Consider the following 16,883-nt stretch of genomic DNA (forward strand, 5'->3'; position numbering starts at 1 on the left):
CCAGCACCACTTCTCTAGAAATTGCCTTTCCTGTTATCTGTGCTATAATCTAGTTAGGGTAAATCGGGACTCGACCCACACTGAGCAGCTAGACCAGTCAGTGTTTCCCCAGAAACTGGAATGAAAGGGTCAGGTAGCTGTGGAGCTTCATCCTAGTGGTGATGTTTCCTCATGCAAGGAAAGGAAGGAAAGAATTAGGAGGTCCCACAAGGTAAAGGAGGAATGTGTTAATTCCTGTTGCTGATTTTTTTTTGTGGCAGCTAAATGATGCTGGGGGGAACCTCACAAGTAAAACTGTCTTGATAGTAATAACGATGACTACCTTTTTATTGAATATATTATATATATTATATAAATACAAATAATAGTTATATTTATAAATATATATATTATATATATTATATATATATATATGTATTATATAATATGTCAAATAGGGTATTAGGTACTTTACTGGAAAGAATCCTAGGAAGTAGATATTATTGCTATCTCTACACATGAAAAAAACTGACTCGCAAAGGTCAAACTAACCCAAATGCATTAGTTTTTTCTTGACAGTTAACAAATATCACAAACTTAGTGGCTTAAAATAGCACAAATTTACTGCTTTGCAGTTTTGAATGTCAGGAGTCTGGAACGGCCTCACTGAGTGGAGATTAGGGCGTTGCAGGACTGCGCCCCTTCCTGGAAGCTCTAGGAGAGAGTTTCCTCTGTGCCCTTTCCTTAGCTCGCGGCTGCGTCCTCTACCTTCAGAGCCAGCAACAGCCTCCCTCCGGGTTTGCTTCTCTCTGAGCCTCACACTTTGCTCCCCAAACCCCTCTTGTTCTTGTCTGTCTCCTCTCCCACCTTTAAGGACCCATGTTATTACATGGGGCCTGCCAGATAATCCAAGAAAACCTCTTTCTTTGCCATTTAGCAAATTTAATTCCATTTGCAACCTCAATTACTTTTTGCTGTGTAATGTGACATATTCACAGAGTCCAGGGATTCGGGATTCGCCTGCAGATGTCTTCACAGGAACATCAGTCAATCTACAGCACCAAGGTTGCACAGTTAGCCAGTGGCAGACTTCGAATTCAAATTCAATTTTAACTAACACGTTCACTCACAGCCCTCACATTCTCCTGCCTCCCATCTCATTAGCAGGCTGCTTTTTCTGCCCCTTGAATGACTTCTTGAGACACTTCTAGCCTCCCTGCATCCAGGCCTCCTCATTCTTCAAAGCTCAGCGTGACTTTCATCTCGGCCATGGATCATTTCCTGAGTAAACTCTCCCGTGAACATCAAAGTCATGTGGCCAGCAGCCCCTGTGGAGCCTTCCCTCCGCAGTGCTTACACAGTCTGGGCTCGAACGCGTCTGGAATGGAGAGCCAAGCCCAGTGCTGCAGAGCCACCTCACTTTCCGTCTTCTACCCACCTGGTTTTCAGCAAGAGTAATCTTTCTTCTCTAGGAAAGCTTTTCAGAAATATGAAGGAAATGACCAGTGACCTCTTACCCTCATGTCTTCTCTTTGCCAGGAGGAAGAACTTTGTTCCTTCAGCCATCTTCACAGGCCAGGGGCTGGCACCTCCCCCACACTCTTGGCACACCGTCCTGTGCATCCTACAGTTTACCCACAGGCCCCTAAAGAGGGGCAACTCCCCAGGTGTGCTCTAATCAGATCTCCCACTAAGTACCATATTTCTATAAACTCATGTGAGATCAAACTTGCTTCTCAGTGGGTGCCTCATAGTACAAGTTAATTTCAGATTTAACTGATTTGACATTGATTAAAACTGTAAAGATATTTGCAACATGCTACCACTAAAGCACTGTTCCTTTGTCCTATATTGGGAAGCAGTTTGTAGGATTTGAGATGGGTGGATGCAGATAAAAGCATTTACACTTATGCATATTAAAGTGTACTTTTATCGATTCAGATTTTTTCAGTGGAGGTCTTTCCACTCTCCCTCCCGCTACCATGCCCTCTGTAATTGAGGAAATGGGAACTTCTGTATTTCTGCTCATGGCACTAATAAAAATGCTGGACAGTCTAGAATCAGGGACAGAGTCCTAGAAAATAAGATCAAAAGACTTTGGGTTACTGAGTCAGTGATTCCTTTGGACACCATTAGCCAGTTAGGAATCCTCCTAATTACCCCAGCCTCTACCCCACATTTCCGCAGCATGTCCACAAGTAGACCATAAAAAGCTTTTAAAGTGCATTGATGAAGAACAGACACGCTATGTCCACCGCATTTCCCAGGGCTACTGCTGTGAAAGAAGGGAATGAGATGGGTGGGTAGTGGCAGCTAGACTTGGCTCTACTTATTTCCCTCAGATCCTCCGCTCAGTGAAACGCAGTGACAGGAATGATCTCAAAATAGGCAGCTCACCCCAAACGACAGTTTTCTTCCGCAGTGCGGGGGGAGACACAGAACCAGAAGTGTAGAGTCCTGCAACCATGCCCACCTCATACGCCTTTGGCCATGGCCCCAAGATGCCTCAGTTTCCTGTCAATGAAACCAAGACCATACCTGCTCTACCTGTCTCTCCAACTCTTGGTGAGTTACAGTTTAGTTGAGGTCATGCACCTGTGCTTGAAAACCACACACACCCCCTCCAGTGCTATGAATGTGAGGCGATGGTAGCATGGTCCAGTAATACCTTTCATGGCATTTTAGAATCCTCAACTAGCTCAGGAATGCCATCCATCTGGGTGCAAACCTCAGGGAAGTTCTAGCTGTAAAAACTTCCTTAAAACATACCTGGCCAGGCGTAGTGGCTCACGCCTGTAATCCCAACACTTTGGGAGGCAGAGGTGGGTGGATCACCTGAGGTCAGGAGATTGAAACCAGCCTGGCCAACATGGTGAAAACCCATCTCTACTAAAAATACAAAAAAATCCCCTGGGCATGGTGGGTGGCGGCTGTAATCCCAGCTACTCAGGAGACAGGCAGGAGAATCGCTTGAACCTAGGAGGCAGAGGTTGCAGTCAGCCAAGATCGTGCTACTGCACTCCAGCCTGGGCAACAGGAGCAAAACTCTATCCGAAAACAAAACAAAACAAAAAATAAACAAACAAAAACGCACCTACCATATATGGGCAGTTTTGAGGTTAAGGACAATTCATAGGATCAAAAACAACAGTACTATTCCCAAGAAAATGTTAATCCGGCTTTGCTGTAATAAAACACGTTTCCTACTCCACAAGCCAATTTGTACTTATGAAAGTGCTTAAGCCATAGCTTACCATCTTTGGAATGGTCCACCAAAGAAAGAAAGAGTTAGCTGGCGACATTGAAGGGATTGCATTTATGATTTAACTCCTGTGTGTGTCTGTGCTCCAGGATTATGGGATACACTAAAGCATCATCCCTGGTCTCAGAAAGATCTGCATGTCAAGTCACACCACTACTCAGTGCCACTCTGTAACCAAAGAGATGACCAACACAAAGCATGAGGCTGTGCTTCCCAACCTCCCACTGAACACACACAGGACACAGGACACATGCAAACCTGGTGGTGGGAAAAGACAGGTACCCCACATATACCAATGACTTAGCCACCCCAAGTCTCAGAGCTTAATTTCCTCACTTGTAAAGTGGGTTTGTTTTACCAATTCACCATGGTGCCCTCTTCACCATTGTACTTCCTTCATCCGTCTGTCCAGAAGGTTAAGTGAAATAATACATATGAAATTGCCAACCCTAAAGCCAGGCTAGACCACAGGATTTTTCCTAATAGAGCAACAGATGTTGTTCTTGAGATGAATCATGGCTGATTCATGCAAGACCAGCTTCCATAGATGGATGGAGCTGCCTTTGATCTTGAGCTTAACGTTTGTCTTGGTGTCAGAGATCCCAGTCATTAAATCCCTACCAGATCTACTTGTTAAAATAAAACCCTCTGTGATGTATACGCGCTTACATAATGGATATGCGTGAAAATGAACTGATCCTGTTGGATTTGCAATAACAAAATTCCCAAACCTAAGATAAGAAGTCATTTAAAAGCAGAGTGCAGTGAGACCACTCACACTTAACTGAAGTTATAAATAACAAAACCGCAGTAGCTTCTAGCTTTAATGTTAATATATATTTTACCTTTAGATAATGAGAGTGAGTGTTCTTCAAGAGTAAAAGTAAATATTCAGTAGAGACTTAATATTTGAAATTATATTGAAATATGTAGTTTATAAAGAACATTTCTCCTACATTGGCTCAACAAATCCCTTTTCAAATGAGAAAACTGAAACTGAGGTTAAGTTTCCTCAGCACTATACAGATTTTCAATGCCCAAGTTGAGATTCAAACCCAATCTCTCTGACTCGAAAGCTGCTGCCTTTTCCCACTAAATTCAGACTCTTTGCAGCACGCCAAGCTGCTACCAATTTCTAAACTCACCTCTTGCCGTTTTCTTCCCTATTGCTGAAAATGCCTTCCTGGGCCTACAACACTGCTGTTTCCCTTTTTGGTTACTATCAAGAGGACTTGGGCACAAGGCATGCTAGGCTATCATGGCTAGGATCTAAACCACACAGGCTATAGAGAAATCAGACAAGACTAGAGGAAGCCGGGAAGACCCTTTAACAGCACCCAAATTACCTCTTGAATGCTTTGCTGCTTAGAAATTTCTTCTGCAGCAAATCATCTCTCAATTTCATCTCTCTCAAGTTCAAAGTTCCACAAATTTCTAGGGTGGGGCAAAATGCCACCAGTCTCTTTGCTAAAACGTAACAAGAGTCACCTTTGCTCCAGTTCTCAACAAGTTCCTCATCTCCGTCTGAGACCACCTCAGACTGGATTTTATTGTCCATATCATTATCAGCATTTTGGGCAAAGCCATTCAACAAGTCTCTGGGGAGTCCCCAAGATGCCAGGTCAGCAGGTCAGGGTGGCCATGGTTGCTGGCAAGTCGCCCATACAGCAGCAACAAAGGTGAGGCCACCTGTGATGAAGTGGAGTCTGTATCACAGGTCCCACTCATAGGCTTCATCCTAAGCTGCAGGCTCATGTGGGTTTTTTAGCCCATGATCATTGGAGAAAAGAAGCTGACAAAGATCCCAGGCTGAGTCATCCCAACCCACTGATAATTGAAAGAATTTCCTGCAGCTTTCAGGGGGAGCACAGATATCCTCAGCTTAGGGCTCATTTCAAAAGTACCAGCCATTTTCCCCAAACCTCCTGTCTCTAACCCTCCCATCCTATTCTGTTTGAGTCCCTGACTCCTGTGTCACAGCCCATGAATCTGCATAGATCCTCATCGGCTGCCATTTCTTCACCCCTGGTTACCACAAAAGCAGTAAATGTGAGCAGGGTGGTGTGCCTAGCACGTGACCCTTAGCTGTTATTTTCCTCCCCTTTAGGATTACTGCATACCAAGTGGACAAGATGATTGCTCAATGCTCTGCCTTTGGGATGTCCTTTCCTTCTCTGCTGTCCTTCAGGGTAACCCAAGTGAGGGCTTACCATGCCATTGGTCACCTGTCACATGGTGTTGGCAAGTCTTGCCTTCACTCCACTGAATGGTGGAGTGATGCTGGCACACCTGACTCGTGACTAGGCAGGCTGGGTCACATCTGGCTTGTGACTAGTAACCTAAGTGGTGTTGAGAGGGGAGACCCTCCTCACCTCCTTTAGCTTCTCGGTCTCCACCTTCTCCCTCCCCTCCCCTCCAGATGGGAAGGAGGTGAAAAAGAAATAAAATACTAAAGAGCTTGAATCTGTGGTCAGGCAACTTGCTAATGCCACTGACCAGGCCATAAAGAGGCCCAAGGATGGGGAAAATGACTCCCTTTTCGGTTCCCAGTGTCTCTGCTATCTATAATCCTTGAAAGAGTTGCAAATGAATGTTATCACTACTGGCCAGAGCCCTGCACTGGCTTACGTTCCCCACATTTGCACGACCCAGGCTTCCTCCTGGAAACGCCTCTGCCAACTAATAATTTACTGCCTTCGCCTTGTCTCTGTAAGCCCCCTCCCCTGCCTGTTCCTGCTCACGCTGCATATGAATTAGCAAATCAATGAAGCCAAAAGATTGTAAGGTCAGATGTCCAGCCAATGGACAATGACATGGTTTTGCCTCAGTTTCCCCTGTAGGGTTGTAAGCCTATAAAAGGGGAAAGAAGCTGCTTCTCTGAGAGCTCAGTGAATGAGCTCCTGGCCAAATAAAAAGCCACTTCCTGTGTGTGAGGGGGGAAATAGGGGAGGGACAGCAGGGGGTGGGGAGTTGGGGAGAGAGAGCATTCGGAGAAATGCCAGACATAGGTGATGGGGAGGAGGGCAGCAAATCACACTGCCATGTGTGTACATATGCAACAATCTTGCATGTTCTTCACATGTACCCCAAAACCCAAAATGTAATAATAAATAAATAAATAAGCCACTTCCTTCCTTGGTTCGGTTTTGGAGAGCTTTGCTTCTCGCCACCCCTGCTTCAGTGTGACCTCTCGTGCATGTCAGGAGCTGTTTCCTTAAGGAGAGTCCTGCATGCTCAAGGAAATGTGGATTAGCTCCAAAATCCTGAGGAACTCTGCCATGACCCCGCCAGTCGGGATCTGTCATAGGTTCGCCCAGCTTCCTCACATCCATGACGAATTTGAGAAGGTTTCTGTGGGCTGGGTCTCAGAGCCATGCATAAGACCCACAGCAGGTCCCCATGTGCTAATTTTGTGTGTGTGCCTTAAAATAAACTACAAAATCTTAAAGAAAACAAGGGAATTGCAGTAATAAATTTTTTAAAAAATACAAAGCCTGAAGTTTACAAAGTTAATTTTTAAAGAAATGAAAGCAACAATTAAGCAACCTAAAAAGTTTCTAAATTTAGAAAGTGAAATGCAGTAGCATGAACAGAGGGTATGGATGAGAAGAAGCTATTCCAAAGGATTCAAAGGTTATGAAAATAAAATTTCTAAAGGATTCAAGAGGAATAAAACAAAAATAGTTTTGAGACTCATGATTATGGAATAAAGCCAAAAAGAACTGAAGATGGAGATATAGTAAGATGACAACTTTGATTCCAGTTCTACTAGACAAAGACGAAAAGGAACCTCTGAATGGTCACAATGGCCCCTGTGACTTCCTATGCAGGAGGAGACCAGGCGGCATCAAGTTGGCATCAAATCACACACTTGGCTTCTGGCCTTGCTAAAGCTGGGACATGGAAGTGGCGGTCTTTAGAGCAGAGGCAAGTTTGCCCTCTGCAGGACTCTGGCTCAGAGCCCCCGTTGTCCCTAGAGACACCCTAACACCCTGCACTGCCCAGCAGGCAGCGACAACTGCCTCTTCTCTCCCCGTGCTGTGCACGTGTGCTCAGCAAGAGGCTCTCTGGGTCTGTGAGGGCTGCACATGTGAGCTAACCCAAACCCTGCTCTCAAAGACATCAAGGAATAAGAAGGAATAACACTTACGTGCAAATGGCGGAAACCCAAGTGTCTGCTTTCTTTTTTTTTTTCACCATTTATTTATTTTATTGCATTTTAGGTTTTGGGGTACATGTGAAGAACATGCAAAATTGTTGCATAGGAACACACGTGGCAGTGTGATTTGCTGCCTTCCTCCCCATCACCTACATCTGGCATTTCTCCCCCTGCTATCTCTCCCCAGCTTTCCACCCCCCACCGTCCCTCCCCTATTTCCCCCCAACTGACCCCAGTGTGTAGTGCTCCCCTCCCTGTGTCCATGTGTTCTCATTGTTCAACACCCACCTATGAGTGTCTGCTTTCTTGAGCTACAGCCTCGAGCTCCCTTTTGCATGGGATGTTGCTATTTTGGTCCCAGTCTGTGCCGCTTTCTTGTAGTTTTACTCAAAGTGTATAGATGCACAGGAGGCAATGCCTTACATATGCCACACATCCCTGGAAAAGCCCCCACCAGCCGCCCTCTCACCAGAGTGCTGCCTGGCACCCACCACTAAGTAGTTCTTACTGCTGCTGTTGGGCTCACAGAGCCAGCGTGGAGATTGGCATGCTCATGGCATCAATGCCACCGATGGGGAGAAAGAAGCGCGTTAGGCCCAGAGAACAGGTGGGCTGTGGTGCAGCTGCATGAAGCCTCAGCTGACCTCAGACAAAGTCCTGAGAATGGAAGGGCTTCAGAGTTGGCTCAGTTGAGGGGGCCAGGCCTTTAAACCCACCAGTGACCAGTCACTGGACACAAGCTGCCCCCAGGGAAGGAGCACAATCTTGGGTAAGATCTGGGGCCGAGGGTAATGCTCAGAGAGGGGCTCAGCTGGAAGCCACCAGTAGTCACCATTCCAGGCAGCGAGGGAAATGAGTGTCCCATCGTGAAGGAGGGTCTGAACAGTGCACCACAGCACCCACTACCCACGGTCCCCCTGCCACTTCATGGCTTTCTCTCTGTACCTGCACGACACGCCAGGGTCACACCTGTGTTTGGGGGTAGAGCAACCCAGGGTCACATTTGTGTGTGTGTGTGGTGGGTGTTGCCGGGGTAAAAAAAGATCTTAACCATAAATCCCCAATTCAGTGGCATTACCCCTTTATTTTCAGCCCTTGGAAACCACTGATCTACCTCCTATCCCTGTGAATTTGCCTATTTCAGGTTGCTCCCATAAGACAAATCGTGGGTATTTGTCCCTTTATGACTGGCTTATTTCACTTTCTTCAAGGCTCAGCCAGGTTGTAGGTAGCATGCGTCAGAATCCTCTACCTTTTTAAGCCTGAATAGTACTCTACCGTGTGGATAGACGACATGTTGCTTATCCATTCGTCTATTAATATTCGGGGTCCTTCTTGACATAGCGGAGTTTCTCCTGGTCTCTCCTTGTATAAATATGTATACCAATTGCTACCAAAAAACACACATTTCCCTTCTCATTTCTGAGTGAACTGTCAGTATCAGAGTGTTCTCAGCAACCAGCTTTTAGAAAATATTCACTGAAGAGCTGACCACTTACCAAGTGAGCCCCCATGCCGTGCCCTGCTTCACACTGTGGCTGCGGTAACACAGTCAAGCCATGCCAGGTGCAGCCATGCTCTTCCTGATTGGAGGAGTCTGTTCAGAAATACACCAGAAATACAATGCAAATTAACGGAAAGCTTCTTCAAAAGAGGTAAGATTTTGTGTAATAGGCGACAGTTATATTAGAGAATTTCTGGAATCACAAATTCTGGTAGACCAGTTATCACTGAAAACAGAAAAGTTAACAAAATTGGTGACGTCATCAGTGACTCACAACAAGACATCGTGAACATTTAAGGGATTAAGACAAGCCTTGGAAAGATGGTTAAATCCCTGGAGCATTCTGACGTGTGTAACTCTCTTCACGAACTTGCCAGAAAGTCAAATGAAAGGATGTCTCATACTTACCACGCCATGTCGTGATCTCACATGAAGTGCAGCCTTAGCCTGACTGGAGTGCACTGGCGCGATATTGGCTCACCGCAACCTCTGCCTCCCAGGTTCAAGCGATTCTTCTGCCTCAGCCTCTCGAGTACCTAGGATTATAGGTGCCCACCAACATGCCCAGCTAACATTTATATTCTTAGTAGAGACGGAGTTTTACCATGTTGGCCAGGCTGGTCTTGAACTCCTGACCTCAGGTGATCCCCCCGCCTCGGTCTCCCAAAGTGCTGGGATTACAGGCATGAGCCGCTGTGCCCAGCCTGTTTTACTTTTGGCCTATTTATTGTTCTATTTTGAAGATTTCTTTACTGATTGAATTACTTTTACCAATATTACAAAATTTAAAGTACTTATCATTTTCCTTTTTTAATGTGGTTTTAAATTTTTCTGAACTCATACCTTTAATTGTTTTCCCCTTACAAAGTTCATCTCTGCTGCTGTGCTTATAAACGCTATCTTTAATTCCAGGTTAAGAAACACTATAGTGGATGTGGTTTGGGCATCTGCTCAGCCCCGTGCCCCTTCTCTGAGAATGGTCCCTGACATCCCCGCCCCCCTCCCCTATAACGTGGGCTCCGGGAGCCAGGGTTTACTTAGTGAACCGCAGCAAAGGACAAAATCCTAGCGTTAACTGCTAACTTCTAGGAGCAAACTGAATGTCTACTGTCATATTAGGCAGTTGGGCTTAGGAGCGACTGATGCTTGGAGATGTCAGGCTGTGACTCAAACACGGATACCACAGACGGAAACCGAGAGGCAGCTCACCAGGGTTCTGCTGCCAGGGAAACCTCCAGTGGGTGAAGTGAGGACCCAGGGTTCTCAGCACTCAGGTCACCCTCAGGCTCAAAAACCAATGGGCCAACCGCAGCTCTAAGAGGCCTGCCAAGGAGAAAAAGAGAGGCTGCCAAATATCTCAAGCACCAGGGCGCAGTACCACCGTGGCGTAAGAGCACATCTGTCCCCAGCCATGCGCCCTTCACGGCGGGATGCCCAGATATGAGTGTTTCCTCCTCCTACCTTATGAGGGGCCGTGGGAGAAGTGGCCATTGGTGTCCACCCAAGAGTTTAGGCTTCTTTTCTTTTTGTTAGGGTCTGGAAGAGAGCCTTATTTGGTTGAAACACGCAGGGATTAGGAGATCTAGTAAGGCTGCTCGTGAGTTATGCAAGCAGCCCAGAAAGCTGTGCAGCAGAAGTCCGGGACTTACTATGAGGTTGACGAGAAGGGAAGGGACGGTGAGAGCAAAGCCGTCTTCATTTCCCAAAGCACTCCAGGTCTCGTTTCAGTCCCATGTGGGCCTTTCACAGAAAGAGCAATGATAGAATATCATCAATTATAATGAATTAACTTCCTATGTCATTTAGCTTGAAATCTTTTCTGTTACTTATAAGCAAATAGAAAACCATAAAAAATTGTCACCCATATTTTCTCCTAGTATTTTTAAATTTAAATTTTATTTAATTTTAAATATTTGAGATGTGGATTTTTGGTTTTGGTGGGAGGTTTAAGGTAGGAATTTTATTTTTTTTCCAAATTATCAATCAATTGTCCCAGCACCATCTGTTGGTACACTATTACATCATTTTGTTATAAATAGTATTTTGATGTTAATTTCCAACATTTGTAGCTCTTATTTTTCTTATTTTATTAACCTTCCTAGTACTTACATATTGTGGCACGGTATTAAGCATTTCTATCTTCACTGAGAATGTCTCATCCATTTTTTTTTTATATTAGATTCTGAATTCAGACATTAAGCAATCATGTTATATACTATGTATTATATATATATATATATTTATGTTAAATATTTTTCTCTTTTAATTTAATGAGCTTTTTTACAATTAGAAATAAAACAGTGTGAGAATAAATAAGTGTGGAACACTGTAATACTGACACTTTACTCAGAAATGAGGAGGGAAATGTGTGTTTTTTGGTAGCAATTGATATACATATTTATGCAAGTGAGACCAGGAGAAACTCCACTGTGTTAAGAAGGACGCTGAATATTAATAGATGAATGAATGAACAAAATGTGGGCCATCCACACGGTGGAGTATTATTCAGCCTTTAAAATGTAGAGGATTCTGACCTATGCTACCTAAAACCTGGCTGAACCTTGAATTGTTGAGTTTTATCAAAAGTATTTTTTTTTTAGATTAGAAGTTTAGAAATTTTCTTCTTTATTTCTTTGAAAATGTATTCTAACCTGTCCCTAAGGTCTCCTCAAGGCAGAAAAATCCTGCCATGTAATTACTGTTTCGGAATATCTCAAAAAAGAAAAAGAAAAGGAAAAAGAGAGAGAGAGACAAAGAGCCCAAGCTCTTTATCCGACTTTCAGACTGGATTGAATTCAAAAACAGCTGTGTGACTAAGGGCAATTACAAAACCTCTCTGAGCTTCTGTTTCCTCTGTACAAAATGCAAAGCTCCCATCAGTCTGGGAAGAACTAAACATGACACTGAGAGCCAGGCATAGAGCGCTCAATCCCTCAATCCCCTCCATCCCAGAGGAGCTATTGTTTCTGTTGCTGTTAGTTTGGGTTTTTTGTTGTTGTTGTTGTTGTTGTTGTTTAGAATAAATCATTTAAAATTTAACTTCACTAGTCATTTTAACCAATCAAAACAATGCAACATCAATTTCACACATCAAATTAGCAGCAAAGATTTAGTAAAATAAACATAGTTTTAGATGAGAGATGAGACATTTAAAAGACCATTGGTGGGGTGGCTCACACCTGTAAGCCCAGCACTTTGGAAGGCCGAGGTGGGTGGATCACTTGAGGCCAGGAGTTCAAGACAGACCAGCCTGGCCAATATGGTGAAACCCCATCTCTACTAAAAATTCAAAAAATTAGCAGGGAATACTGGCAGGCGCCTGTAATCCCAGCTACTAGGCAGTCTGAGGCACGAGAATTTCTTGAACCGGGAGGCAGAGGTTGCAGTGAGCTGAGATCGAGCCACTGCACTCTAGCCTGGTTGACAGAGTGAGACTCTGTCTCAAAAACAAAAACATAAAAAAATACCATTAGTGGGAGGGTAAACTGGCATAGCTCCTCTAGAGGGCAGTTTGATGACACATCCCAAAAGACTTAAAAACATGAGGCACCTTGGACACGCGTATTTCTTGTCTTGTAATTTGTCCTGAAGTAACAAAAAGAGAACTGGGTACATACCTATGCAAATGTCACTCATCACCATATTGTGATAAAAGTGTGCCATCACTGTGTAGTGGAAAAGTAGAAACGACATAGGTGTCCAAGAAAATGAGGCGGCGTGACTGTGGTACACGCAAACCTATGCAAGATCAGGAGTTTATTAAAACCAGGCTGCAGAATCACACTCAGTCACGAGAAACACAACCTAATTAGGAAGGATGGCTGAATACCTGACACTGCTGGCCACATTCTTCTTCTTGACATTCTCTCCTGCCCACACCCTTGGTTTCCAGAGTCCACCCTCCTGCCCCTGCTTCCTCCCTTCCATTCCTCGTGAAACCTGCTGAAGGCCCCATCCCTGTGTCCATCTCTAAAGGCAGATGGTCCCCAGTGGCCCTTGCTTCTCTTTCCTCACTATATGTTTTCTCTGGGTGACAGCATTTGAATTCAAGGCTTCAATGTTGTAGTGGTTCCTCCCAAATCTCTAGTACCCAACCGACCTTCTCCTCCTGCTTCGGTGCATGGGTCTAACTGCTGGCTACTTAGCTTATACCCCATAAGGACTCAAAAGCAGGGTTCATGATTTTCTTGACCTCATCATGTGTTCCCTGTCTCAGGAATGGTTCCACCATGCACCCAGACAGCTGGGCACCTTCATCGCTCAGCCCTCTCCTCACCAGCCATAGCCAGCCAGCCATCAGCCCTGAACCCCTCATTGACTCATTCCCATGTCCTCAATTCCCCACTCCTTCCTGTGCCAGGGCCACAGTCCCAAGGAAAGCCTTCACATCTCTCTTTGTAGACTGTTCACAGCCTCCCTGCTCCGTTTGACATAATCATAGTTCATTATAACAAAAAATGGGGGTTAGATTGTACTGGATTCTGAAATATAATCATGTCCTCTGTTTGCCTAAATAATTAGTCAATGTTCTACCCTCTGTGCTGTCTTAAACTCCTGGCTGGGCACGGTGGTTCATGCCTGTAATCCTAGCACTTTGGGAGGCCGAGGTGGGCAGATCACAAGGTCAAGAGATAGAGACCATCCTGGCCAACATGGTGAAAACTACTAAAAATACCAAAATTAGCTGGACATGGTAGTGCATGCCTGTAGTCCCAGCTACTCAGGAGGCTGAGGCAGGGAAATCCCTTGAACCCAGGAGGCAGAGGTTTCAGTGAGCCGAGATCGTGCCACTGCACTCCAGCCTGGCAACAGAGCAAGACTCTGTCTCAAAAAAGAAACAAAACATAAACTCCTTTGCATGACAGACAGGGCCCTTCAAGGCCTGTTTGTCAGCTGTCAGTCCAGCCTCGTCTCCATCATCCCAGGAAGGGCCAGCACCTCTCTCCAGAGACGCCAGGTGTTTGCACGTGCCCAGGCACTCACCATGCAGAAACATCTCATCCTTCCAGCCCCACTGAAATGCCAGCCCCGCTATTTAGTCTCCCCAGGTGCTATTGAATGACTTGAAAGTGCTTCTCCTCAACTCCCAGTCTTCATCCTCGCCTCCTTTGGAACAAATATCATCTTGTCTTTACCTGCCTGTGCATCTGTCTCTAAATGCTATTTAAGAGCAAGAGCCAAGACTTCCCATTTTCTTACCCTCGCTGCTTTTCACAGTGCCTGGTTCACAGAAGGCCTCTCAACGGCATGCATGCCTTCATCGAAACTCCTGCGATTTTGCACTGCAGTCATTGTTTATACATCTGTTTCCCCTGCCAGGCCAGATAGACAAAACCCTAATGCTTTTATCCTTGTGCGTGCACGTCCCATAGCACAGACCACTGCTTGCTAACTGCACACCAAAATGGTGATCAGATATTAAAACTCACATATACGCCTGTGCTAGCATGATTGTTCTTGGGTCTGCTTGGATTTTTTTAAGTTACCAGATAGAACGATGACCAGTATAGGCCAACTCTCCAAGGTCAGTTTGAGCTGGAGGACATGGCCTGAAGCTTTTCTTCTAGAAGCCCCTTCCTTCAGGCTCTCCATTTATGGAAGCTTCCTTGGCATCCGGCACCAGTTAAAGCTTGGTCTCCTCTTTCCTCATGGCCCTGGTTCAGCAGCACATCCAGAACATGCACCTGCTTTGTGTCAAGAACTCTGCTTATTCTTCATAGAAACAGCCTACTTAACACGACTGGACCTTCAGACTCTCATGCCCAGATGCATATGTACTCACAATCAAACCTAGGCCTGTCATCCGTACAGTCTTCCTGTCAGGTCCCATTCAATGATCTTTCGGTCAAGGGCAAGGGCGTTCATTCCCAGGCCAGATCAAGCTTTGCACAGCACCCTACAGAAGACCTGACATAGAGACATGTACTTGGAGGTGCATTTAACTCAGTGCCTCTAAACCAGAGATTGCAAATGTGTGGCTCAAGGGCCAGATTTGCCCAGAAGACATTTATCTGGCAGGAGTGTATTCAAATCTTCACACCTGAGTGCCTTTAGAGTGGACACGTCTTCCTTATTTGCCTCAAGCCTCAGCAGCCCCTAGTGCCTTGCTCCTACTCTGCCAAGAGACCCACCCAGCCCTTGAAGAACACAAGCCCGTGACTCCACCTAGACAAAATATACGCCATGAGCTCCAAAAGGACCCCAAGGGACTGAGGCTGAGGGTGTCCCTGAGCCATCGTCACAGTGGCTGCTCTGGCTGCCAGTACATCGCCTGTTATACATTCTGCCCACTTTGAAGTTGCCTAGTGAGAATTCCACTCCTGCTCCTGGGGCCGAAGGAGGCCAAAGCCTCGGGCTCAGGGAGGTCACCAGGGGAGTGGCCCCGAGAGACTCCAGGATGGTTCCCTTTCTCTGTAAATCAACAGTTAATTTGGGTTGGGACTTGAGTAACAACCTCTGCCAAACAAGGCAGCCAGGCGAGCCCCAATGAGGCTCCCAAGACAGTGCCTCTTCTTCCACACGAGACGGCCAGGCTGCGCGGCAGAGCCTGCTGAGCTGCACCCCGCTATTTTTAGTGCTGCTCTCTGCCACGCTGGCGAGGCCGCCCTGCTCAGCAGCAGGCAATGTGTTCCATGTGTGCAGGCTGGAATGCAGCGGCTGAACCAGGGCCAGCAGCAGAGCGTGCTTCCTTAAAAGGCAGGAGAATGTCGGATCACATGCCACAGGGACAGGAGCATGGAGCCCGGGACAGGGAAGGATTTCCATCCTAGAGAGTTCTTTAGGGGAAAGTGAGCTAGCAAAAATCTACCATGAACATGCTGTGGGTGAAAATGGATTTTTATCGTGAAATTCAAATAAGGACAAGGATTTGAGCCAATAGTTCCACTGCATTCTGGTCATCTCAGGAAAGGCGATCCCTGTGTGATTTATTTGTGGCAGGGACTCTACAGCCACCTATATCAATTTCCCTCAGACATTTACTTCACAAATCAAAGCCGTTTGGCCAGCTGGTTACAGCTTGATGCTAAGCAGACCCAGGCCTCAGCTCAAGCTTTCCCAGGGCAACCTTACGGAAAGAAACAGTTTTCTGAATGTATTCTAAAACAGACTAGAACAGAATAAAGCATAATTAGAATATATTCCAATTTGGGATCTTTACTCTGAATACCATTAAACATGCATAAGCTGCTTCTGGAAATGTTTACTATTTATCTTTGTCACCCTGAAGTTGCGTCTCACTCTGACTAGCGTTCATTTCGCCTCCTGAGGTGGGAAATTCAACGAACAATTCATTGTGTATAGGTAAGGACCAGGCAATCTATTGCCAAATTCCTCTTTCGCCCCACAGAAAAACAAAGATAGAGACATTTCTGAGGTCTCTCTGCACAGCCCTGAACTTGTACTTAACCATTGCACTGCTTTCCAAATCACTGACCTAGGTCACAAGCATTAAACCTGGCCCAGGAATTAATGTAGGCCACCAGAAAATAAAGATGGGAGACACGTGTGGCTAGGATGATGGGCACAGACCCCCAACATTCAAATCTAACGAGTCAGCAAAGTCAGTGTCTGGTTGAGGCAGTCAGGTTGACAGTCACATAAGGACCCAGTTTTCCTGTCTCACAGTGAGGAAAACACAATAGGCTTCATGTGTCATTAAGTCTTATTACTTTAAGTGCTTCCCTTAAACAAAAACTAGAAAGCTTTGCTTCTATTGTTTTGCCTCTTTCGGAAACTATTGAGGGAGCTGGGAAGAGTGATGCCTATACCAATGGGTGAACTGCAGGTTGTTAAATGTCACTGATGGCTGTGAGTCATGGATGCACACACATGAACTTATACAGGCAAAGTGATGGATGCAGCCCTCTCACATCCTCTCAACCAGAGCCCGAGGGCCTCAGGTCCGGGGCCTCTCCACAGGAGGGTGGGCTTATTTAATTTAAGAGGGTTTCTTTTTCTTTTCTTCTTTTTTTTTTTTT

This window comes from Cebus imitator, unplaced genomic scaffold, assembly GCF_001604975.1.
Source record: "Cebus imitator isolate Cc_AM_T3 unplaced genomic scaffold, Cebus_imitator-1.0 Scaffold106, whole genome shotgun sequence".
Classification (NCBI taxonomy): domain Eukaryota; kingdom Metazoa; phylum Chordata; class Mammalia; order Primates; family Cebidae; genus Cebus; species Cebus imitator.